This window comes from Bos taurus, chromosome 10 (assembly GCF_002263795.3).
Source record: "Bos taurus isolate L1 Dominette 01449 registration number 42190680 breed Hereford chromosome 10, ARS-UCD2.0, whole genome shotgun sequence".
NCBI lineage: Eukaryota > Metazoa > Chordata > Mammalia > Artiodactyla > Bovidae > Bos > Bos taurus.
The window spans coordinates 54,679,815-54,706,930 of NC_037337.1; the positions used below are offsets into that span (position 1 = coordinate 54,679,815).

At 38.3% G+C, this 27,116-nt stretch overlaps 1 protein-coding gene and 1 long non-coding RNA gene across 3 annotated transcripts in view; one reads left to right on the forward strand and one right to left on the reverse strand.

Annotated features, from left to right (window-relative positions):
* PRTG (protogenin) overlaps window positions 1–27,116 on the forward strand; it is a 152,499-nt gene that overhangs the window by 43,807 nt on the left and 81,576 nt on the right. The window lies entirely within an intron of this gene.
* Window positions 10,602–27,116, reverse strand: part of LOC104973164 (uncharacterized) — an 80,405-nt gene continuing 63,890 nt past the window's right edge. For both annotated transcript variants that reach the window (XR_809314.4, XR_809313.4), the window contains exons 2-4: window positions 19,136–19,278; window positions 12,043–12,332; window positions 10,602–11,174 (exon numbers count right to left, since the gene is read on the reverse strand). This is a non-coding gene — a long non-coding RNA (uncharacterized lncRNA). The remainder of the gene's footprint in view (window positions 11,175–12,042; window positions 12,333–19,135; window positions 19,279–27,116) is intronic.

Below are 27,116 nucleotides of genomic sequence, written 5' to 3' on the forward strand. Positions count from 1 at the left end.
TTCAAATTACCTGATGCCACTGATGGTCATTTTTTTGAAAAAAACCCAGAGTTTCTATTAAGCCATGTGGAAATTTTGCATTAGGCTATGAATAGCACTCCACACCAAGTTGGGGAATCCAGCTTTATGACTGGCTCTGAATGTAGTTTTTCCAGTAGTCATGTATGGATGTGAGAATTGGACCATAAAGAAGGTACTGAAGAATTGATGCTTTTGAACTGTGGTGCTTGAGAAGACCCTTGAGAGTCCCTTGCACCGTAAGGAGATCAAATCAGTCAATCCTAAAGGAAATCAACCCTGATCAGTATTTCATTGGTATACCGATGCTGAAGCTCCAGTACTTTGGCCATCTGATGCGAAGAGCTGACTCACTGAAAAAGACCCTGATGCTGGGAAAGATTGAAGGCAAAAGGAGAAGGGAGCAGCAGAGGATGAGATGGTTAGATAGCATCACTGACTTAATGGACATGAGTTTGAACAAACTCCAGGAAATAGTGAAGGAGAGAGGAGCCTGGCATGCTGCAGTCTCTGGGGGCTCAAAGAGTCGGACACAACTTAGCAACTGAACGACAACATCTGAATGTAGTTACGTTTATATCAGTCACGATTCTATTGGGGTATCTGTCCAGACCAGAGGACTGTGAGGACTGAACGTGGGTAGCATCGTAATTTTTGTGTCACTATGAAAGATGCATTATGTAGTCAAATGTAACTTTTAGTACATTTTTGCTACTGTTATTAAGAAAATCCATTTTATTTTTTTCAGCAGGATCATGTTTATTTAAGTACAAAATCTTTTCTATGACATTCACTGTAAGCCATGGGAAAAAACACACACACACACACACACACACACACACAAAAATCGGGTTTCTAGCTCTCTCCACTGCCAATAACAGGCATTTAAAAGCAGATTTTTTTATCAGTTAACTTTCCTTTGCTTGAATGAATGTGACACTTGACAACAGATGAGATATGAGCTGTAAGTTTCTTTGACCCCATTTCTGTAAACTATGGATTCTTTTGATATGGCTCTTTGAACACATTATAGGAGATTTCTTTATGACTATTGTTCAGAATTCTGTGCTCTTACCCTTCTTAGCTTAAGATTGCATATAATTTAGAAAAAAAAATTCTATAAGAGTGTATGCTTTCTTCATTTAAAAACTGGTTTCTGAAGAGCAGATCCAGCCTTAAGCTGCCCTACCCAGGTAATTCAAAAGCTGTTAACAGGCCAGATAAGATTTTGAGTTAAAGAAATTGTTTAGGAAGCATGGTTTCATAAATTTGATTTAAATCATTAGTTGTATATAGTTAATATATGGATATGGTGCTTTTATCCTACAAAAAGTGCATTCTTGGTGTTTGAGATAATATTAAATGTCTTATCACTGGGAGCCTTTGTATAGGTAAGGAAGTACTTCATAAAAAATGTCAGCTCTACTGGGGTATAATTGGCATAAATTGTAAGATATCTAGATATCTAAAGTGTATGTCACAGTGACTTGATATACATTGTGAAAGAATTCCCTTCATCTAGCTACTTAGCAAATCCATCACCTCACATGTTTGTGCATGTGTGAAAACATTAAGTTCTGCCCCCTTAGCAAATTTCAGTTATACAATTTATTGTTATTAACTTTAGCTTCCATGTTCTCAATTAGACCTTCAGACCTTATTGTATAGCTGAGAGTTGGTATTCTTTTGCCATCCTCTCACATATCTCCCTTACTCCCCAGGTCCTGACAAACATAGAAAAAGAGAGTAGAAACGTGGAAAGCGTTTTTATGAAACAATCATTCTCAAACATCAGAATCCAAAGCAGTTACACCATAACAAAAAACACATTTGCATTTTTGGTTACTCATAGTAAATTTCCCATATTGCTTTCAAATATGATCATATATATCTTTTACTTAAAATGTTTCAGTGGTGGGCTTCTGTGATGGCTCAGTGATAAAGAATCTGTCTGCCAATACAGGAGACTCAGGAGACACAGGTTTGATACCTGGGTTGGGAAGATCCCCTGAAGAAGGAAATGGCAACTCACTGTAGTATTCTTGTGTGGAAAATTCTGTGGACAGAGGAGCCTGGCAGGCTACAGTCCGTGGGGTCTCAAAAGAGTTGGACACGACTTAGCGACTAAAAAAACAGACCAATGTATGAAGAAAGTGGTTGACAACGTTAAAAAAAAAAAAAGACGTTTCAGTAGCTTCTCATTGCCTTCAAGATGCAACCCAAATGCTTAGAGCCTTGCTTCTCAAATTGTTAAAGCACATATAAGTTACCTGAGTATCTTTAAAAAATGCTGATTGGCATTTGATAAGTCTGAGGTTCAGCTTGATATTGTGTATTTCAAATAAATTCTAAGGCTTTTCCAGGGACCACACTTAGAGTAGCAAAGCATTAGAGCACTAATAGGCAAGGCTCTTCGTTATCCCAACCCTGCCCACTTGGCAGCTGTACCCTTTACTATTCTGTCTCCACCCTACCTCGCCCTCTGACTCTCCTACATGCCTTAAATTCCTATTGCGTGGAATTTCAGTTCTGTGAATGCATTATACTCTCTTGCTGCTCTGTGCCTTTGCCCACTCTCTACCCTTTGCCAGGACTACTCTTGATAATCTCTGGCTGCTTCAGTTCATTTCAGTTCAGTCGCTCAGTTGTGTCTGACTCTTTGTGACCCCATGAATTGCGGCACACCAGGCTTCCCTGTCATCACCAACTCTGGCTGCTTAGTAGTTCTTAAATCCTCAACTACACATACCAGCTCTTCTGAGAAGCCTTCCCTGATTCTCAAGCTTGATTTGATGGCTGGGGGATGTGAAAGCATCCTGTGGGTTGTCCTTTTATGGAGGACTTTATCAGTTTAATGTTCTTAGGTTCTGAGTGTTCTTTTTTTTTTTTTCTCCCTCTTTCATTTTTTAAAAAATTATTTATTTTTAAATGAAGGATAATAGCTTTACAATATTGTGTTGGTTTCTGCCACACATCAAAATGAATCAACCATAGGTATACATATGTCTGCTCCCTGAGTCTTCCTCCCACTTCCCACCCTTCCCAGCCATACTACAGAGCCTGATTCTGAGTGTTCTTTAAAGAATGGCAAGTGATTCACTTGTAATAGACAAATCTGTATTGGAGAATAATATGGAATTAAGATAATGAATTGCACAATTAAATTGATGTTGCTAAAAAATAAGAAGAGGGAGAAAGAATTGCTGACAGAAGATCCTAAAAGTTCTCACTGATGATTTTGAGAGTGATTTAATCAACTGAAGGGTTGGGGAAGTATGTTTTTGCTGTTACTTCTAGGAAGCTTTAAAGGAGAGAAAATTGGGGGAAGGGAAACTGCTTGTCTTCTGGGCATGCATGTCTGTTTCCTGTCAGGAGAAAAGATTCACAAGTCCAGATTTGTGAATCCTTCTCTAAAGTGCCATGATGAACTTCTTGGGTGGACTCCTTATGTCTCTAGGGCTGCAGGTTGGTGTAATTAAAAAAATAAAAAGCACCATTTTGACTCATGTCTCTGCTATTTACTAATTCTATGACCCTGAGCAAGTGCTGGGAGAAATATCAATAACCTCAGATATGTACATGACACCACCCTTATGGCAGAAAGTGAAGAACTAAAGAATCTCTTGATGAAAGTGAAAAAGGAGAGTGAAAAAGTTGGTTTAAAGCTCAACATTCTGAAAACTAAGACCATGGCATCTGGTCCCATCACTTCATGACAAATAGATGGGGAAACAGTGGAAACAGTGGCTGAGTTTATTTTTGGGGGCTCCAAAATCACTGCAGATGGTGACTGCAGCCATGAAATTAAAAGACGCTTACTCCTTGGAAGGAAAGTTATGACCAACCTAGACGCATATTAAAAAGCAGAGACGTTACTTTGTCAACAAAGGTCTGTCTAGTCAAGGCTATGGTTTTTCCAGTAGTCATGTATGGATGTGAGAGTTGGACTATAAAGAAAGCTGAGCACAGAAGAATTGATGCTTTTTAAGTGTGGTGTTGGAGAAGACTCTTGAGAGTGCCTTGGACTGCAAGGAGATCCAGCCAGTCCATCGTAAAGGAGATCAGTCCTGGGTGTTCATTGGAAGGACTGATGTTGAAGCTGAAACTCCAATGCTTTGGCCACCTGATGCGAAGAGCTGACTCATTTGAAAAGACCCTGATGCTGGGAAAGAGTGAGAGCAGGAGGAGAAGGGGACGACAGAGGATGAGATGGTTGGATGGTATCACCGACTCAATGGACATGAGTTTGGATGGATTCCAGGAGTTGGTGATGGACAGGGAGTCCTGGTGTGCTGCGGTTCATGAGGTCACAAAGAGTCCGACATGACTGAGTGACTGAACTGAACTGAGCAAATGGCTTAACTTCTTAGAATTTTGGCCTATAAGTAGAAGTAGTAGTATTTATCTGTTAAGGTTTCATGAATATTAAATGAATTGATACATATAAAATGTGTGGTAGATTAATCTTGTCCTTTTTAGTACTGGGTGGTCAAGCCAAAAGAAAAGAAGGGAGCTCTAGTATCGTTAAAAAAACTCCATTGTATTATAGACGGGTAGCTTAGAACTCAGAGTCTACTATATGAATTCACTTTAACAAGGTCACCTGATGTGTGTGTATATCCATATTTTTCCTGTTATCAGCTATATAGGCTTGTCTTTAACAGTTATTAGAAGATGAAAAAAATACCCAGACATTTCATAGTGATTGATGTCCAGTTTATGAATTGTTTCATACATAGACCATTTAATTAATAAATTATGATTATGCAAACTTTAATGAGTTGTATTAACAGACATTTATTAAATATCCACTGAGTGTCAGGTTATTATGTGAAAAAGAAAGGAAAACCAGGTTTTTTATAATCTGATAAAGCAACATGTAAAACAATAGTGGAAAAGAATATAGTAAAGTTTATCAACAAATAATATACTGCAATTCTTGAATTGTTTTGAATGTCCTTTAAATAGTTATTTGGAAAAGCAAAAGTAATCCTAGTAGAAATATTTCTGCTTTTATTTTGGTGGATTTCGTGATTTTTCTCATTCTAAATTTGTACATGGATGAAGTTGCTAAATAACATGAATTTTGTTACAAAACCTCACTCCCTTAATGCTTTTTGATCCTTCTGTTTCTCTGACTGCTGCAAAGTGTAAAATTGCATGGAATGTTCTTCCTGCACAGTTGAGCTATTAAGCAGAACTAATTCTTTATGGAATGACAACAAGGCGTAAGAAAGGCATCTCTTGGGTTAGGCAATATAAGGCAATCACTTGGCAAACGCTGAAGGGGAAGTGGTCTTGGAGAAGACAAAGCAACAGCGCTTTTTCTCTTCCCTCTGAATTCATAGGAACCACACAAGTTGAACAGCTTTGAAGCTGGTTAATGTGGCTTACTATGCATGTTTTTTCTGTGCCATTTCCTGCTTGTTTTTGCCAGCAGAGGGGCCAAGAATAATCACTTGATAAATGCATTAGCATGTCTCATACACTTCTGTGACCACACACTGTTGCTGGGAAGACAGATAATTTGAGAAGAGGAAAATCCCAGTTGGGGATGTCTTTCAAAGTGAGATCAGATTTTACTCCCAAACTAACAGGATCCTGTCTAGATTATGAGAGTACCATATGGAGACTGATTATTTAAAACAAAATTTTTAACTCAAGATTAAGTAACAGTTGGGAAAGATGAAAGGCAAAGTGAACAGTGGTTTATTTTCATTTTATCAGCTTTAGAATGGAAGACAGAAATGTTGGTATTAATTTTATGATGTTTTAACAATTATAGAAAGCTGTTTTTATTTCCTTGGATTTTTCCTGTTGGCAGTGAAGGTCTTCCCAGGTGGCCCAGTGGTAAAGAATCCGCCTGCCAGTGCAGGTGACACAGGAGACGTGAGTTCGATCCCTGGGTTGGGTAGATCCCCTGGAGAAGGAAATGGCAACCCACTCCAGTATTCTTGCCTGGGAAATCCCATGGACAGAGGAGCCTGGTGGGCTACATTCCATGGGGTCGCAAAGAGTCAGACATGACTGAACAGCTGAGCATGTGTTTGCTCCTGTTTGTTTATTTGCTGAGGTGTGTGGTTTTTCCTTCTTCCTAACCTCTTCCTTAAATTCCTGCCAAGACAGACCGTTTCTCTTATAGCATCACATTTCCATATCTGCTTCTGGTGCTCTTTATGATTTGGCCCTCAGAAGCCACTCTAATTGCCTGCTATTCTCTACTTACTGCTGATCTCTGCAGGAGGGAACAGCATCAATGCAACAGAACGTAAGTCAAGGTGCAGCTGAGGAGATCTAACTGTATGATAGCTGTAGGTGAGGATGTTGGAAGCATAAGTAACTTCACTCTCTTCACCTCTACGTTAGGAGAGTGTAAGTGCAAATGTGGTACAGATGCATGTGTAAAACTGCACCTTTATTTTAGCATGCAGTGGGGCAGTTTAATCCTGAATGTGATGTGCAGGTCTCAGATACATAGCAGTCTTTTTAAAATTATTTTTTATTAGAGTATAGTTGTTTTGCAGTGTTGTGTTTCCACTGTGCAGCAAAATGAATCAGCCGTCCCCTCCCTTTTGGACTTCTTTCCCATTCAGGTCACCACAGTGAATTAAGTAGAATTCCCTATGCTATAATGTATGTTCTTATTAGTTATCTATTTTATACAAGAATTCAAAAAACCCAGTAGCCAATCTAGAAAATCTGTTTCTCACATGAGATACCTTGGATCAAACCGTTTGGTTCTAGGACCAAATTCTAACTAATTTCAAGCCTGGCCTGATGGAACCTGAAACAGGTGAATATTATGAAACTCCTTAAGTTGGGTTCAGAATGCCAGGGGTCCTAGAGCTGACCAGTGTCTGCAGGATACGCTGGGTCAGCAGCCTGTGTAAAAGGTTTGTGCAGAAGTTGGAGCCCTGCAGTGTGCTTCTGGCATCAAGAGGCGGGGAACTGAGCTGGGCTACTCAGGAAAGACTGGTTGTTCAGTTGTTTGCCTCTGTGTGTGTTGCCTCAGTGACTCCCCACTCTTCCAGCCTCTCTGCAGAGGTGTTACTGATTTTGCACCGCTTCACTATGTGAAAGGATAGGAGGACTGTAGGTTCCTTACTTCTTCTGTTCCTCAGGCACATATATTCATTTATAGTTATATCTATATGTCTCATGTGTAGTATTCTAAAGAAAATGTAAACTTAGATTCATCGCGTTATACTCCTGCAGATTATTATTGTGTGCATACTATACTGTGTGTACTTAAGATGCAGTGACTGAACTGAATGTATATGCACCCTAGGACGTATTTTATTCATGTGTTTATTAGATATCTATCGAGGGCTTTTTATATTTATGGTATTAATGCCAGGAACATAAAGCTGAAAAGACAGGTTTTGTCCTGTGGGTAGAAGCAGAAAGTAGAGCTTAGAGAACAGTGGGATGGGGTGGAAGGTAGGTTCAGGAGGGAGGGGACATATATATACCTGTGGCTGATTCATGTTGCTACATGGCAGAAACGAATACAATATTGTAAAGCAACTATCCTCTAATTAAAGATATTAAAAAAAAAAAACCAAACAGACAAACAGTGTACTCCAAACTCCTGGGAGCATGTAAGAGTTGTGTAGTTTTATTTGGGAAGATCAGGTGTATCCTCACAGAAGAAATGAAATGGTTTGCAGGAGTCAGCAGACCACACATAAATTAAAATTTATCCATGCTGTCAATTTGGTTTATAGTTCTTTGTTAAGAATGATTTGAAAATTAACAAGTCTTTCTGCTTTGTAAGGAATACAGTCTTATTGAAACTTATTTTTAAATTTACATACAGTGAAACTTAGTGATTTGGGTCCACAGTTCTATGAGTTTTAACATATGCAGAGTTATGTAACCTTCACTATGATCAGGATACAGAATAATCACCCAAACCTTCTCTCGTGTGCCTTCCCTCCTCCTGACTCCTAGTACCTACTATATTTTGCATTCTCCAATACATCATATAAATGAGATTATACATTATGTAGCCTTCTGGGTCTTGCTTCTTCCACTTAGCATGATATGCTGAAATTTGTCTATATTGAGTGTTTCAGTAGTTCTCTTTTTTATTGCTGAGTACTGTTCCATAGTATAAATTTACTATTGTTTATCCATTCACCTGTTAAAGTTGAAGGACATTTTAGTTGTTTACATTTTGGGCAGTTATAAATACAGCTTTGATAAATTTTCTTGTACAGGTTTTTGCCTAAACAGAAGTTTTAATTTCCATTGAGACCGAGCATGTATACTTTGTTTATTTGCTGAGGTGTGTGATTTTTCCTTCTTCCTAATTTCTTCCTTAAATTCCTACGGAGCCAGACCATTTCTCTTATAGCCTCCAATTTCTGCATCTACTTCTGGTGTTCCTTTAAGGTGACAGTGCAATCAATATGTATTTAACTTTATAAGAAATTGCTAAGTTATTTTCCAAAGTGACTGTACCAGTTTGCATTCCCACCAGCAAGTTATGAAGTTCCAGGTACCCCACACCCTCCCCAGCACTTGGTATTGTCAGTTTTTTTATTTGAGCTACACCAATAGGTGGTTCCAAATAGGAAAAGGAGTACGTCAAGGCTGTATATTGTCACCTTGCTTATTTAACTTATACATCATGAGAACGCTGGGCTGGAAGAAGCACAAGCTGGAATCAAGATTGCGGAGAGAAATATCAATAACCTCAGATATGCAGATGATACCACCCTTATGGCAGAAAGTGAAAAAGAACTAAAAAGCCTCTTGATGAAGTGAAAGAGGAGAGTAAAAAAGTTGGCTTAAAGCTCAACATTCAGAAAACTAAGATCATGTCATCTGGTCCCATCACTTCATGGGAAATAGATGGGGAAACAGTGGAAACAGTGTCAGACTTTATTTTTCTGGGCTTCAGAATCACTGCAGATGGTGATTGCAGCCATGAAATTAAAAGACGCTTGCTCCTTGGAAGGAAAGTTATGACCAACCTAGATAGCATATTCAAAAGCAGAGACATTACTTTGCCAACAAAGGTCCGTCTAGTCAAGGCTATGGTTTTTCCAGTGGTCATGTATGGATGTGAGAGCTGGACTGTGAAGAAAGCTGAGCGCTGAAGAATTGATGCTTTTGAAGTGTGGTGTTGGAGAAGACTCTTGAGAGTCCCTTGGACTGCAAGGAGATCCAACCAGTCCATTCTGAAGGAGATCAGCCCTGGGTGTTCTTTGGAAGGAATGATGCTAAAGCTGAAACTCTAGTATTTTGGCCACCTCATGCAAAGAGTTGACTCATTGGAAAAGACTCTGATGCTGGGAGGGATTGGGGGCAGGAGGAGAAGGGGATAACAGAGGATGAGATGGTTGGACGGCATCACCAACTCGATGGACGTGAGTTTGAATGAACTTCAGGAGTTGGTGATGGACAGGGAGGCCTGGCGTGCTGCAATTCATAGGGTCGCAAAGAGTTGGACACGACTGAGCGACTGAACTGAACTGATTACTGTAACTAATGAAGTAAATCATCTTTATATGTGTTTAGTTTCCATCCTTAATCTTGTTTCGTAAAGTATCTGTTCAAATCTTTTGCCAAATTTTTTGTTGGTTTTCTAACTATTAAATTCTGAGATTTTTTTATGTATTATTGATACAAATCGTCCCTCAGATATGTGATTTGCAAGTTTTCTTCCAGTTGATGGCTTGCCTTTTCCTTCTCTTAAGTTTATTTTTTCAAGAGTAGAATCTTTTTTGTTTTGATGAAAGTGTTTTTATCAATGTTTTTCCTTTATGGATTGTGTTTTTATGTCATATCTAAACAGATCATAAAGATTTGTCTGTGTTTTCTTGCAAAAGTTTTACTGTTTTGTGTTTCACATTTAGTTCTATGACCCATTTTTATATAAGGTGTAGATCAAGGTGCTTTTTTATGTTACAGGCACTGTGCTAAGCACTTTACACTCATTATCTTATGAATTCATAAAAACTTAAAAAAATCCTATTTTATATAACAAAATATGCTTATGAAGAATAAGTAGGGAATTTCTTGGTGGTCCAGTGGTTAGGACTCAGGTGCTTTCACTGTTGTGGGGCCAGGCTCAATCCCTGCCCAGGGTTATGCAATAGGGAGTGATGTAGCCAAAATTATGGTAATCTTCTCAAGGACATAAGAGGCAGAGGTTTTGTTGTAAATACGGAGTGAATGGTGATGTGGTTCACTGAGTTTACTTAATGGTTTCTTTAAGTAACCATTACTGAGTGCCTGTTGTACACAGGCCACCATTCTAGCAATCTGCAGACAAGTAAGACATATCTCTAAACTTCAAGTCATTTAAACTTTTGGTTAAAAGTGGCTGGGAATTTGAATAAATAGGAAAGGTAGAGAATTTCTGAAACCAGTTATTAGTATGAGTTAAGAAGAGAATTGTTGAGTACCATTGAGTGGCAACATGAAAAGCTTTGTGTCAGTCTTTCCAGCCAAAGAAATTGAGTTTGGGGACTGCCAAGTCTGGCATTTGGCAGGATAGGGTTGATAAAATATCAAAGAAGCAAATTCTCAGATGTTATTAAAGATGTCTTTCAATATGGATACAGTAAGAATAGACTGAAAAATAATGTCATCTGTGGGAAATTTGCATATAGGATCTATTTCTGAAAGGTCCTGGTTCCTAACTTCATTATAAAGTTTCTAGCCTTCATTTTGTTTATATGTCTGTGGACACATTTTGATCCAGATCTTTCCTTTGAAAAGCAAACGTATACAGCTTAGCAAATGGATTTTAGAGTTGCCACATATTCAAGCAGGATACTAAATTCACTAGAAGTTGGGTAATAAGCCACTTATAAAATAGCTGTTGCATACTCAATATAGATTTTCAAAAAGAAGTCAATGCCCAAGATGTCGTGATTGTGTTACATTGTTTTTATTAAACAGATGAGTATTTTTCTGTAAAATAACTTTTAAAAAAGTTTAAATAGCTACTTGTCTAGTCTTAAGGCTATAATAAATTTTCAGCTTTTGTTTGAAACTTGTACCTTGGTTGATTTTTTTACCTAAGTAGCTAAAGCTTGAGTTACCCTGGTTTGATGAAATGCTGGATCAGGGTCTCTTGCTTACTTCCTATTCAGTTGCAGGTCAGTCTTCAAGGTTTGAAGACTTGAAATGAGTTGAACCTGTTGAGGTAAGAAGTTACAACTGTGTTTTGATTAGTAAATCCTGGAGTAGGCAAATGCATGATTTGAATGACCAGCATCATAGAAATAAACTTTAAGCTAAACTTTATATGCATAAAATTCTGTAACTGACTCTGGAATTGTGGCTATTTGAGAGTCTGAGATAGGAATCTTCCTGTTTCTTTGATGAGCTAGTTATAGAATTCTCCAGAGTTGGGCTGACCCGTGCAGGTACAAAGAGGGTGCTACTGAGAGCCGGGGTTCCTTGAGGTCTCGGGAACTGTCTGGGGTTTGGCAGGCAAGAGCTGTCCCTCCATCCCACTCTGGATACAGCCGCAGCCATTTTCCGCCCAGAGTCAGAGGCTTGTGGGTCTCCCCCCAACTTCCTTGCCCTTGCGGTAGCAGTGGGGCCCTGGTTGATCTGAATGATTGTCACTGTATTGGATGGACTGCTAAACTATTGAATTGCTTCCATCTTTTGACGACACTAGGAAATTGTCCATGGAGTTGAGATATTTATTGTAGTAATTTCTTGTCTTACATACTTAAGAGATCAAGCCCTGAGCCTTTGGAGTGGGAACATTGACTCCAAGACTCTAGACTACCAGAGAACTAACCCTCGGGGGTATCAAATAGTGAGAACTCATACAAAGGAAACCACTGGAATACAAGACCCAGCAACACCCAAACACCAGTAGCACCCTGTGCAGGACGCCTCATCTAAACAACAAACAAAACAAAAATACAAACCCAATCATCAGCAGATAGGATTACCACCTCACTCAGACCTGTCCATCAGAGGAAAAACAAACAAAAACTCAGCACAAATCTCACCCTATAAGAAGCTTACATAAACCACTGAACCAACCTTGCTGCTGCTGCTGCTGCTAAGTCACTTCAGTCATGTCCGACTCTGTGTGACCCCACAGACGGAAGCCCACCAGGCTCCCCCGTCCCTGGGATTCTCCAGGCAAGAACACTGGAGTGGGTTGCCATTTCCTTCTTCCAATGCATGAAAGTGAAAAGTGAAAGTGAAGTCACTCAGTCGTGTCTGACCCTCAGCGACTCCAGGGACTGCAGCCTTCCAAGCTCCTCTGTCCATGGGATTTTCCAGGCAGGAGTACTGGAGTGGGGTGCCATTGCCTTCTCCGAACCAACCTTAGGAGGGCAGAAACCAAAAGGAAGAAAGAATTCAACGTTGAAGCCTGGCAAAAGGAGACCTCAAACACAATAAGTTAAAAAAGTAATAATAATGAAAAGGTAGAGAAATACTATATAAGTGAAGGAACAAACTAGAAACACAGAAGTCCAAATAAATGAAGAAAAAATAGGCAAACTACCTGAAAAAGAATTCAGAATAATGATAGTAAAGATGATCAAGAACCTTGAAAACAAAATGGAGACAATGCAAGAATAAATTAACAAAGACCTAGAAGAATTAAAGGATAAACATACAGAGACAAACAGCACAATTACTGAAATTAAAAATACTCTAGAAGGAATCAACAACAGAATATCTGAAGCAGAAGAACAAATCAGTGAGCTGGAGGATAAAATGGTGGAAATAAATTCTGAAGAGCAGAATAAAGTAAAAAGAATGAAAAGAACTGAGGATAGTCTCAGAGACCTCTGGGATCATATCAAATGCACCAATATTCAAATTATAGAGGTCCCAGAAGAAGACTAGAAAAAGAAAGGGTATGAGAAAATTTTTGAAGAGATTAGAGTTGAGATTTCCCCAACATGGAAAAGAAAATAGTCAATCAAGTCCAAGAGGCACAAAGAATCCCATACAGGATAAACCTGAGGAGAAACATGGAAAGACACATCACATACTAATCAAACTAACAAAGACTAAACACAAAAAGAATATTAAAAGCAGCAAGGGAGAAGCAACAAGTAACATACAAGGGAAGCCCCATATGCTTAACAGCTGATCTTTCAGCAGAGACTCTGCAGGCCAGAAGGGAATGGGAGGATATATTTAAAGTACTGAAAGGAAAGAATTTACAAGCAAGATTACTGTTCCCGGCAAGGATCTCATTCAAAATTGATGGAGAAATAAAAAGCTTTTCAGACAAGCAACATTTAAGAGAATTCAATACCACCAAACCAGCATTACAACAAATGTTAAACAGACTTCTATAGTCCAGAAATACAAAAGAAGAGAAAAGATATACAAAATCAACCCCAAACAATTAAGAAAATGGCAGTAGGAACATATGTATCAATAAGTACTTTAAATGTAAGTGGATTAAATGCTCAACCAAAAGATACAGATTGGCTGAATGGATACAAAAACAAGACCCATATATATGCTATCTACAAGAAACCAACTTCAAACCTCAAGACACATATAGACTAAAGTGAGAGATGGAAAAATATATTCCATGCAAATGGAAAGCAAAAGAAAGCTGGAGGAGCAGTCCTCATATCAGACAAAATTAAAGTAAAGAAGTTTACAGGAGATAAGAAAGGGCACTACATAATGATCAAGGGATCAATCCAAGAGGAAGACATAACAGTTGTAAATATTTAAGCACCCAACATAGGAGCACCTCAATACCTAAGACAAACACCAGCAGAATAAAAGGAGAAATTGACAGTAGCACACTAATAGTAGGAGACTTTAACACCCCACTCACACCAATGAACAGATCATTAAAACAAAATTAATAAGGAAACAAAGTCTTAAATGATACATTAGATGAGATGGATCTCATTGATATCATCAGGACATTCCATCCAAATGCAGAAGAATACACCTTCTTCTCAAGTGCACATGGAACATTCTCCAGGATAGACCACATCGTGGGTCACAAATCAAACCTCTGTAAATTTAAGAAAATTGAAATCGTGGTAAGCATCTTCTCTGACCACAACACTATGAGACTAGATATCAATTACAAAAACAAAAAACAAAAAAACTGTAAGAAACACAAACACAGGGACATTAAACAACACATTTCTAAATAACCAACAGGTTACTGGAGAGATCAAAAGGGAAATCAGAAAATTTGTAGAAACAAAGACAATGAAAACACAACAATTCAAAACCTATGGGATGCAGCAAAAGCAGTCCTAAGTGGGAAGTGTATAGCAATACATTCCTACCTCAAAAAACAAGAAAAACATCGGACAACCTAATTTTATATCTAAAATAACTGGAAAAGGAACACACACAAAAAAACACACCAAAATTAGTAGAAGGAAAGAAACATAGAGAACTGAGCAGAAATAAATGAAAAAAAAAATGAAAGAAACAGTAGTAAAGATTAATAAAACTAAAAGCTGGTTCTTTGAGAAGATAAAATTGACAAACCTTTAGCCAGACTCATCAAGAAAAAAAGAAGAATCAAATAAAATTAGAAATGAAAAAGGAGAGGTTACAACAGACAATGAAGAAATACAAAGGATTATTATGAACAACTATATGGCAATAAAATAGATAACCTGGATGAAATGGACAGGTTCTTAGAAAAGTTCAATCTTCCAAGACTGAATCAGGAAGAAATAGAAATTATGAACAACCCAATTACAAGCACTGAAACAGAAGCTGTGATAAAAAATCTCCCAAAAAACAAAAGCCCAGGACCAGATGGCTTCACAGGAAAATTCTGTCAAACATTTAGAGAAGAGCTAATGCCTATCCTTCTAAAACTCTTTCAAAAAATTGTAGAGAAAGGAACACTTACAAACTCATTCTATAAGGCCATCATCACCCTGATACCAAAACCAGACAAAGACAACACAAAAAAAGAAAACTACAGGCCAATATCATTGATGAACATAGATGCAAAAATTCTCAACAAAATTTAGCAAACAGAATTCAGCAACACATCAAAAAGCTCATACACCATGATCAAGTTGGATTTATTCCAGGAATGCAAAGATTCTTCAATATACACAAATCAATCAGTGTGGTACATCATATTAACAAATTGTAAGATAAAAACCATATGATAATCTAAATAGATACAGAAAAAGCCTTTGACAAAATTAAGCACCCATTTATGATTCAGTTCAGTTCAGTCACTCAATCGTGTCCAACTCTTTGTGACCCCATGAATCGCAGCACGCCAGGCCTCCCTGTCCATCACCAACTCCCAGAGTTCACTCAGACTCACGTCCATCGAGTCAGTGATGCCATCCAGCCATCTCATCCTCTGTCGTCCCCTTCTCCTCCTGCCCCCAATCCCTCCCAGCATCAGAGTCTTTTCCAATGAGTCAACTCTTCGCATGAGATGGCCAAAGTACTGGAGTTTTATGATTAAAACTCTTTAAAAAAATGGGCATGGAAGGAACCTACCTCAATATAATAAAGGCCACATATGATAAGCCTACAGCAAACATTATTCTCAATGGTGAAAAACTGAAAGCAGTCCCCCTGTGATCAGGAAGAAGACAAGGGTGTCCACTTTAATCACCACTATTCAACATAGTTCTGGAAGTCCTAGCTACAGCAATCAGAGAAGAAAAAGAAATGAATCCAGATTGGAAAAGAAGAGGTAAAGCTCTCACTGTTTGCAGATGACATGATACTGAACATAGAAAACCCTAAAGATAGTATCAGAAAATTACTAGAGCTAATCAGTGAGTTTAGCAAGGTTGCAGGATACAAAATCAATACACAGAAATCACTTGGATTTCTATGCACTAACAATGAAAAATCAGAAAGAGAAATTAAGGAATCAATTCCATTGCAATGCAATTCCATTGCAACAAAAAGAATTAAATATCTAGGAATAACCTTACCTAAGGAGACGAAAGAACTGTACACAGAAAATTATAAGACACTGATGAAAGAAATCAAAGATGACATAAACAGATGGAGAGATATTCCATGTTCCTGGGTAGGAAGAATCAATATTGTGAAAATGACTATACTACCAAGTGCAGTGTACAGATTCAGTATGACCTCTATCCAATTACAAATGGCATTTTTCACAGAAATGGAACAAAAATTTTCACAAGTCATATGGAAACACAAAAGACCCTGAATAGCCAAAGCAGTCTTCAGAAAGAATGGAGCTGGAGGAATCAACCTTCCTGACTTCAGATTATACTACAAAGCTACAATTATCAAGACAGTATGGTACTGGCACAAAAACAGAAATATAGACCAATGTAACAGGATAGAAAGCCCAGAAATAAACCCATGCACCTATGGATACCTTATTTCTGACCAAGGATGCAAGAATATACAATGGGGCAAAGACAACCTCTTCAGTAAATAGTGCTGGGAAAACAGGACAACTGCATATAAAAGAATGAAATTGGAACACTTCCTAACAACATACACAAAGATAAACTCAAAATGGATTAAAGACCTAAATGTAAGACCAGAAACTATAAAACTCTTAGAGGAAAACATAGGCAGAACACTTGATGACATAAATCAAAGCAAGATCCTCTATGATCCACCTCCTAGAGTAATGGAAATAAAAGCAGAAGTAAAGAAATGGGTCCTGATTAAACTTAAAAGCTTTTGCACAACAAAGGAAACTATAAGCAAGTTGAGAAGACAACCCTCAGTATGGGAGAAAATAATAGCAAATGAAACAACTGACAAAGGATTAATTTCCAAAATACATAAGTAGCTCATACAACTCAATGCTAGAAAAACAAACAACCCAATTAAAAAGTGGGAAAAGGACATAAACAGACATTTCTCCAAAGACATACAGATGGCTAACAAACACATGAAAAGATGCTCAACATCACTCATTATTAGAGAAATGCAAATCAAAACTACAATGAAATATTCCCCTACACTGGTCAGAATGGCCCTCATCAAAAAGTCTACAAACAGTAAATGCTGGAGAGGGTGTGAAGAAGAGGGCATGCTCTTACACTGTTGGTAGGAATGTAAATTGATATAGCCACTATGGAAGATGGTATGGAGATTCCTTAAAAAACTAAGAAAAAACCAGCATATGACCCAGCAATCCCACTTCTAGGCATATACCCTGAGGAAACCAGTGTTGAAAGAAACGCATGTATCCCATTGTTCATTGCAGCATCATTTACAATAGCTAGAACATGGAAGCAACCTAGATGTCCATTGACAGATAAATGCATAAAGAAGTTGTGATACATATACACAAAGGAATATTCAGTTCACTTCAGTTCAGTCACTCAGTCGTGTCCGACTCTTTGTGACCCCATGAACTGCAGCACAACAGGCTTCCTGTCCATCACCAACTCCCAGAGTCTACCCAAACCCATGTCCATTGAGTTGGTGATGCCATCCAACCATCTCATCCTCTGTTGTCCCCTTCTCCTCCTGTCCTCAATCCCTCCCAACATCAGAGTCTTTTCAAATGAGTCATCTCTTTGCATCAGGTGGCCAAAGTATTGGATCTTCAGCTTCAACGTCAGTCCTTCCAATGAACACCCAGGACTGATCTCTTTTAGGATGGACTGGCTGGATCTCCTTGCAGTCCAAGGGACTCTCAAGAGTCTTCTCCAACACCACAGTTCAAAAGCATCAATTCTTTGGTGCTCAGCTTTTTTCACAGTCCAGCTCTCACATCCATACATGGCTACTGGAAAAACCATAGCCTTGACTAGACAAACCTTTGTTGGCAAAGTAATGGAATATTACTCAGCCATAAAAAGAAGCACATTTGAGTCAGTTCTGATGAGGTGGATGAACCTAGAACCTATTATACAGAGTAAAGTGAGTCAGAAAGAGAAAGATTAATATCGTATTCTAACACACATTACGGAATATAGAAAAATGGTACTGAAGAATTTATTTATAGGGCAGCAGTGGAGAAACAGAGAATAGACTTATGGACATGGGGAGAGGGGAGGGCAGGGTAAGATGTATGAAAAGAGTAACGTGGAAACTTACATTACCACATGTAAAATAGATAGCCAAGGGGAATTTGCTGTATGGCTCAGGTAACTCGAAACAGGGAGCTCTGTATCAACCTAGAGGGGTGTGATGGGGAAGGAAATGAAAGGGAGGGGATATGTGTATACCTATGGCTGATTCATGTTGAGGTTTGATAGAAAACAACAAAATTCTGTAAAGCAATTATCCTTCAATAAAAAATAAAAGAATTCTCCAAAGTTACTGATTGGTGACTTAGAACCATGGAAACAGCAAGAAGTATTGGAGCATGACTGCTGGCCACCATATCTTGGTACTTAGGACTCCCCAAGGAGAGGTGAGGCACTAGCAACTGGTACATTCCTTGACCAGTTGAGACTCCAGATCCTCTGGCTGCTGTGCAGTGTCAGAATCACCAGTGTAAATCCTGTGTTCAGGTTCTCACCAACTGAAGTATTTCCTTTTTAGTGAAAGAATATTTTAAATGTAATTTACACAAGAAAATTATATTTTCTTAGATTAGGGAATAGTTCCTGAACTTATGAGTTGTCATTTCAGATTGTGTATTCATAACTTTTGGGCTTCCTTGGTGGTTCAGCAGTAAAGAATTCGCTTGCAGTGCAGGAGACAAGAATTCGATCCCTGGGTCAGGAAGAGCCCCTAGAGAAGAAAATGGCAACCCACTCCAATATTCTTGCCTGGGAAATCTGATAGATAGAAGAGCCTGGTGGCTCCAGTCCATGGGGTCTCAAAGAGTCAGACATGACTGAATGACAACAATCATTCACAATTTTTAGTTGGTTTTAAAATCAAAATGTGTTAAGTATTTCATTCATTGCAACTTCCATTCTTTGTAACACGTATTAAGTTATTTCATTCATCGCAACTCAAGAAGCATGAATAGCATGTTAGTTTAACATTATAGTCATACATTTCCATGGTGGAAACATGAATGTGTTGCTTTCTGTTCTTCAAATAAAACTTTGAAGAACATTATCCTCTTAGCATTTTTTTTTCCTCTTAGCCTTTCTGATCCTTTTTCTCTGACTATAAATCATAGAAGCAAATGCTTAAGTAGACAGGTGAAGAAGAGGAAATCACAAATAAAATAGGCACTTACATTTATTGTGTTTGCGAGGTTGTTTTTGAGGATGGTGCATGTTTCTTGAGACCTTGTTTCTTGCCTGTTTTATAGAGCTCTGGCCTCTTAACAGCACTGCTTTAATGACTTCTTGTGAGGCTCTCGGTTTATGTTAGCACTGACTATGGAGGGAAGAAAGAGGTCAGGTTTCACAAGGAGGCTGTGGACTTGTAAAATCATACCCAACTGGCAGAAATGAAGTCTACTTTAAGGAGAAAGCAAGATTTTCATAACACAAGATATTTTGCCATATAAATAAGTGCACGATGTTTTGATGATGCCTAAAACAGTTTGTCAAACGTGGGTGTTCTGGGGGGGGATGGGGATTCTAACACTCATTTTAAAGGACCTATTCATTTACTCAGTTTAATACCACAGTTAAAAAGTTAAAATAGAAAAATATTTGCTGAGAAAGTTTGACTATCATGATATATGATATTTGTGCATGCTTTTCTGAAGTTTCTAAGTTTTGATTCAAATTTTCATGTAATTTATCTTTTTGTTGAAAAGTAATTTTTATTCAGATGTTCTTTTTCTTATTGTTTTTCACATTGAAGGCACTGACTAGGGAGGGAATCAAACATCCATATAGATGATAGCTACCCAAAGAATGATAAGGTCAAAGTACTAAAAAGGCAAATAAAAATTAAGAATGAGGGATCTTTCTTTTGGCTGCACTGCATGTCATGCAGAATCTTAGTTTCCTGACCAGGAATTGAAAGTTTACCCCCCTGCAGGAGAAGCTCAGAGTTTTAACCACTGGGCTTCAATGGAAGTTCCAGGATGAACGATTTTATAAGTCAGTGGAGCAGTGGTAGAAAATTTATGCAAATTCCTCTTTCAATCCATTCAGCATAAAGCTTAGTCATGTCTGACTCTTTGTGACTCCATGGACTATAGCGCACCAGGCTCCTCTGTCCATGGAGTTCTCCAGGCAAGAATACAGGAGTGGGTTGCCATTTCCTCATCCAGGGAATCTTCCTGACCCAGGGGTTGAACTCAGCTCTCTCACAGTGCAGGCAATTTCTTTACTGTTGGAGTCACACATACAAAGTTTATTTTTAAATATAATTACTTTTTAAAAATTATATAATTTTGTAGGAAAAAATAAAAGTACATAATTTATAGAGATCCTCTTGTAATCTAGCCCTTAGTATTTCATCATTGAAGTAGGGGATTTTATGCTCTTTAAATAATTTGTCTATCACATTAAAAATGAGAAAATTATTTCTATTTCTCTACACTTTATATATACCTTTATGTGAAAACTACATAGTCTGGCTTAGTAGGAAAAAAGAAAAAAATTAAATCTTAGAATATCTCTACCTTTGTTAGGGCTTTAAAATTTATTTTATTGTATAACATTCTGGAAGCAAAACTAGTGTATTCATAGCAAGATATCCTCTGTCCTATGCTTTCATAATACTCCATAATTTTCCTTCGTAATATTTATCACAGTTTAAAATTGCTATATACTTGAATAGTGTATACACAAAAGTCCGTCTAGTCAAAGCTATGGTTTTTCCAGTAGTCATATATGGATGTGAGAGTTGGACCATAAAGAAGGCTAAGTGCCGAAAAATTGATGCTTTTGAACTGTGGTGTTGGAGAAGACTCTTCAGAGTCCGTTGGACTGCAAGGCGATCCAACCAGTCCATCCTAAAGGAAATCAGTCCTGAATATTCATTGGAAGGACTGATGCTGAAGTTGAAGCTCCAATACATTGGCCATCTGATGCAAAGAACTGACTCATTAGAAAAGACCCTCATGCTGGGAAAGAATTGAAGGCAGAGGAAGGGGATGACAGAGAATGAGATGGTTGGGTGCCATCACCGACTTGATGGACAGGAGTTTGAGCATGCTCCAGGAGTTGGTGATGGACAGGGAAGCCTGCCATGCTGCAGTCCATGGGGTTGCAAAGAGTCGGACCCGACTGAGAGACTGAACTGAAGTAAACTGCATGGTAATTTTAGTTAAATCTTTCTCCATTGCTAGACAAAAATCCCTGAGGGTAGAGCCTTAGTTTTGTTTATCATTGGATCCTTGACATGTTGAACATGCTAGGCACAGAATAAACAAGTGTTGATGAATGAATGAATGAATTTAGAAAAGATTCGGTTCAGTTGCTCAGTCGTGACCGAATCTTTGTGACCCCATGAATTGCAGCATGCCAGGCCTCCCTGTCCATCACCAACTCCTGGAGTTTACTCAAACTCCTGTCCATTGAGTCTGTGATGCCATCCAGCCATCTCGTCCTCTGTCATCCCCTTCTCCTCCTGCCCCCATTCCATCCCAGCATCAGGGTCTTTTCCAGTGAGTCAACTCTTCGCATGAGATGCCCTAAGTATTGGAGTTTCAGCTTTAGCATCCGTACTTCCAATGAACACCCAGGACTGATCGCCTTTAGAAGAATGTACTGGTTGGATCTCCTTGCAGTCCAAGGAACTCTCAAGAGTCTTCTCCAATACCACACACAGTTCAAAAGCATCAATTCTTTGGCACTCAGCTTTCTTTATGGTCCACCTCTCACATCCATAAATGACTACTGAGAAAACCATAGGTTTGACTAGATGGACCTTTGTTGGTAAAGTAATGTCTGCTATTTAATATGGTGTCTAGGTTGGTCATAGCTTTTCTTCCAAGGATCAAGTGTCTTTTAATTTCATGGCTGCAATCACCATCTGCAGTGATTTTGGATCCAAAGAAAATAAAGTCTCTTACTGTTTTCATTGTTTACCATCTATTTCCCATGAAATGATGGGACCAGATGGCATGATCTTAGTTTTCTGAATGTTGAGTTTTAAGCCAATTTTTTCACTCTCCTCTTTCACTTTTATCAAAAGGCTGTTCACTTTCTGCCATAAGGGTGGTGTCATCTGCATATCTGAGGTTATTGATTTCTCCCAGCAGTCTTGATTCCAGCTTGTGCTTCATCCAGCCCAGTGTTTCTCATGATGTACTCTGCATATAAGTTAAATAAGCAGGGTGACGGTACATAGCCTTGATGTACTCCTTTTCCTATTTGGAACCAATCTGTTGTTCCATGTCTGGTTCTAACTGTTGCTTCTTGACCTGCATACAAATTTCTCAGGAGTCAAGTAAGGTGGTCTGGTATTCCCATCTCTTAAAGAATTTTCCACAGTTTGTTGTGATCCACACAGTCAAAGGCTTTGGCATATCAATAAAGCAGAAGTAGATGTTTTTCTGAAACTCTCTTGCTTTTTTGGTGATCCAGCGGATGTTGGTAACTTGATCTGGTTCCTCTGCCATTTCTAAATCCAACTTGAACATCTGGAAGTTCATGATTTATGTACTGTTGAAGCCTGGCTTGAAGAATTTTGAGCATTACTTTGCTAGCATGTGAGACGAGTGCAATTGTGCTGTAGTTTGAGCATTCTTTGGCATTGCCTTTCTCTGGGATTGGAATGAAAACTGACCTTTTCCAGGCCTGTGGCCACTGCCGAGTTTTCCAGATTTGCTGGCATATTGAATGGAGCACTTTCACAGCATCATCTTTTAGGATTTGAAATATCTCAACTGGAATTCCATCACCTTCACTAGCTTTGTTTGTAGTGATGCTTTGTAAGGCCCACTTGTCTTCACATTCTAGGATATATGACTCTAGGTGAGTATTCATACCATTGTGGTTATCTGGGTCTTAAGATCTTTTTTGTATAATTTTCTATGTATTCTTGCCACCTTTTGTTAATATCTTTTGCTTCTGTTAGGTCCATACTGTTTCTGTTGTTTATTGTGCGCATCTTTGCATGGAATGTTCCCTTGGTATCTGTAGTTTCTTGAAGAGATCTTTAGTCTTTCCCATTCTGTTTTTTTCCTCTTTTTTTTTTTTTTGCACTGATTGCTAATAAAGGCTTTCTTATCTCTCCTTGCTGTTCTTCAGAACTCTTCATTCAGATGGGTATATTTTTCCTTTTCTCCTTTGCCTTTAGCCTCTCTCTTTCTCAGCTGCTTGTAAGGCTTCCTCACACAACCATTTTGCTTTTGTTTTTCTTGGGGATGGTCTTGATCACTGCCTCCTGTACAATGTTACGAACCTCTGTCTATAGTTCTTCAGGCACTCCCTCCATCAGATCTAATCCCTTGAATCTATTTGTCACTTCCACTGTATAATCATAAGGGATTTGATTAGGTCATGCTTGGATGGTCTAGTGGTTTTCCCTACTTTCTTCAATTTAATCTAAATTTTGCAATAAGGAGTTCATGATCTGAGCCACAATCAGCTCCCAGTCTTGTTTTTGCTGGTGGTATAGAGCTTCTCCATCTTCAGCTGCAAAGAACATAATCAATCTGATATCACTATTGGCCATGTGTAGAGTCATCTCTTGTGTTGTTGGAAGAGGGTGTTTGCTATGACCAGTGTGTTCTCTTGGCAAAACTGTTAGCCTTAGGCCTACTTTATTTTGTACTCTTAAGGCCAAACTTGCCTGTTACTCCAGGTATCTCTTGACTTCCTACTTTTGCATTCCAGTCCCCTATAATGGAAAGGACATCTTTTGTTTGGTGTTAGTTCTAGAAGATTTTCTAGGTCATCATAGAACCATTCAACTTCAGCTTCTTCGGCCTTAGTGGTTTGGTATAGACTTGGATTACTGTGATATTGAATTGTTTGCCTTGGAAATAAACCGAGATCATTATGTCATTTTTGAGATTGCCCCAAAGTATTGCATTTCAGACTCTTTTGTTGACTATGATGGCTACTCCATTTTTTCTAAGGGATTCTTGCCCACAGTAGTACATATAATGGTCATTTGAGTTACATTCACCCATTCCAGTCCATTTTAGTTCACTGATTCCTAGAATGTCAACGTTCACTCTTGCCCCCTTTTGTTTGACCACTTCCAATTTACCTTGATTCATGGACCTCACATTCCAGGTTCCTACACAATACTGTTCTTTACAGCATTGGACTTTACTTCCAACCCCCATCGTATCCACAACTAGGCATTGTTTTTGCTTTGGCTCCATCTCTTCATTCTTTCTGGAGTTATTTCTCCACTCTTCTCTAGTAGCCTATTGGGCACTTACTGAGTGGGGGAGTTCATCTTTCAGTGTCATATCTTTTGGCCTTTTTATACTGTTCATAGGGTTCTCAAGGCAACAATACTGAAGTGGTTTGCCATTCCCTTCTCCAGTGAACCACGTTTTGTCAAAACTCTCCACCATGACCCATCTGCCTTGGGGTAGAATTAGAGAACATTTTAAAATTTTCAGTTTAATTCAACAGGTATTGTTTTAGTGCCAAGTCTGTACCATTTACTGGCTTAAGGGATCCTGCAAAGTTATGACCCACTACTTGTCCTTATTGAGCTCAGAATGTGGAATGGGAGACAGTCTTGTGAATATGTGACTATAATACTGTGGGATAAAAGTAGCAATAAAGGTCTTCATTCTACAGGAGTCTTATAGAAGAAAAAAATCAGGAACAGCTTCCCAAAGGGTAAGACAAGAGAACTAGGTTTTAAATGATAACAGGATTTCATCAGGTGGACAAAGGGATCTACAATATTTGAAAGAGAAGGAAAGCGTGTATATTGTTCAGAGATGTGAAATACAGTATATTCAGAGAATCATAAATAGTTCAGTGTCTGTGAGACATAATTTCAAGTGGTTGAATGCAAAGTGATAGAGTTTTATAGGGACTAAATAATTCATCAGTAACACAAATCAAATTTGTTTTTTATGACCATCACTCTCGAAGGTAACTCTGATATCAGGACAGATCTCACCTAAAGACACTCCTTTAAGACTTCCAGGCAGTTGGTGATAAGGACCTGAATCACAGAGAGAGTCCAGTGTTCTTGAATTGTGATCCTTAAACATTTTAGTCTCACTCTTTATATGCTTAAATCTTGAGGACTCCAAAGAGCTTTTGTTTAGGTAGGTTATATTTAATAATACTTTATTATTAGAAATTAAAACTGAGAAATTTTAAAAATATTAATTTTGAAATGAAAACACAGATCAATTACATATTAACATAGCACATTTAATGAAAAATAACTGTTTTCCAAAAAATTTTAGTAAGATGAGTGACACTTTTTTTTACATTTGTCCAAATCTTTTAAATTAGCTTAGTAGAAGACAGTTGGATTCTCACAGTGAATTAGATTTGTTGCTTTATATCACCCATCAAGTAGCTTCTGGAAGTACTGTATACTCAAGAGAAATGAAGGTGAAAAAGGCAAAGGATGATTATCGTAAAAATGCTTTTAACCTTCTGAGTCTATTGACAACAGCAGTTTGAAACTGCTGTTTTGAAGTAGTAAGTATTTTTTGTTACATACACAAAATATTAATTTACCCCAACTCCATCCTTTTTGGAAGGAGATATTCCTAAGAGTATTTTCGTTATTACTCACTGACTTTGTTCTGTACCTCTAAAGGCCCATGATCCATTTACAGATTAATGAAGTCACGTCCAAGGCAGAATTCGTTAGTCTTCTGTAACCTCTCACACTTCCCAGTGCAATGAGGCATAAGTCATCCAGCCCTTATTACTTCTATATTTCTTCATAATTTCTCATTTTGTTGAAAATTGTATATATGCATATTTATTTTTTGAACTGGGGTTTGAGGATGGAGAGTAAGACTATTATTGTGGCCCTTTCTTTATATCCTGGAAGACTTAGTAGAGGAAAGGCAAGCTACACTATTACCTGGAGTCTGGGCTCCATCAAAATGTAAAACTTGGAGGCTTGTCTACAAGAGTAAAGAAGAATTATCTCTAGAAAATATCAACATTTGAAGACTTAAGTCTAAAAATAGTCTCTTGAATCTGTGTGCGTTTATTTTTCAGGCACATCATTTGTCTTCACTTTTTCCACTCTCATTCTGCTCCATCAATACCAACCTCATTTTATTCCAAACATGGAATGACATATCTGTGTCCAATAAAAACCAAGTCTGTTTTCATTACAATATCTGCAGAATCTCTCTGTTCTCACTGCCGCCACCCGGTTTTGTCATTTTTATTTAAACAGCCTGTTGGTCTTTTGACTTAAGGCTCTTTTTCTTCAATCCATCCTAACAGTACCTGATTAATTTTCCCACACACTACTCTTACCATGATACTCCTTTGCTTAAAGCTTTTCAGTGATGCCTTATTTTGTACCGTGGTACAAACCTGTTTTATCTCTACTCTCCTTCCACTCTGCCATGAACATTTAATCTGATTTATTCTACAGTAGTTAACCCTGGCTGTTGCCTCACAATCCTGTGAACACAGGCTGTACATTTCTTACTTCTGTGCTTGCCTTCGTATTACTCCTTTCATCTGAAATGTCTTATTTTTCTCCTTCCATCTAAACCCAATGGGTTCTTCAAATCTCAGTTTAAAACCAGCCCCTGTTGGGACTTCCGTGATGAAACAGTGGATAATAATCCTTCTGCCATGTTGGAGACACAAGTTTGATCCCTGGTCAGGGAATATCCCATGTGCCACAGAGCAACTAAGCCCATGCATCACAGCTGTTGAGCCTGTGCTGTAGAGCCCAAAAGCTGCAACTACTGAGCCCATTTGCTGCAATTAATTACTGAAGCCCACGCACCCTAGAGCCTGTACTCTGCAACTAGAGAAGCCATCGCAATGAGAAGCCTACGCACTGCAGCAAAAAGTAGTCCCTACTCGCCACAACTAGAGAAAAGCCTGCACAAAAGCAACAAAGACCCAATACAGCCAATAATAATAATTAATTTTAAAAAACAATCCTTGTGAAAGGTTTTTACCTGACTAGTTTGTCTTTACTGATTTCCCTGTCCTCTGAAATACACTAGTATTTGAGATTTTTACTGCACAGCTTAATGTATCATTATCTACCATTAATAATTGCTGTTTTTTGTTTCAGTTATGTTCATTTTTTTCTGAAATCTAAGATTCTTGAGAATTTCATTTTGGGAAAGACTAAAGTCCTTTAGTAGGGTAACTGCCCAGTGGTTTTTC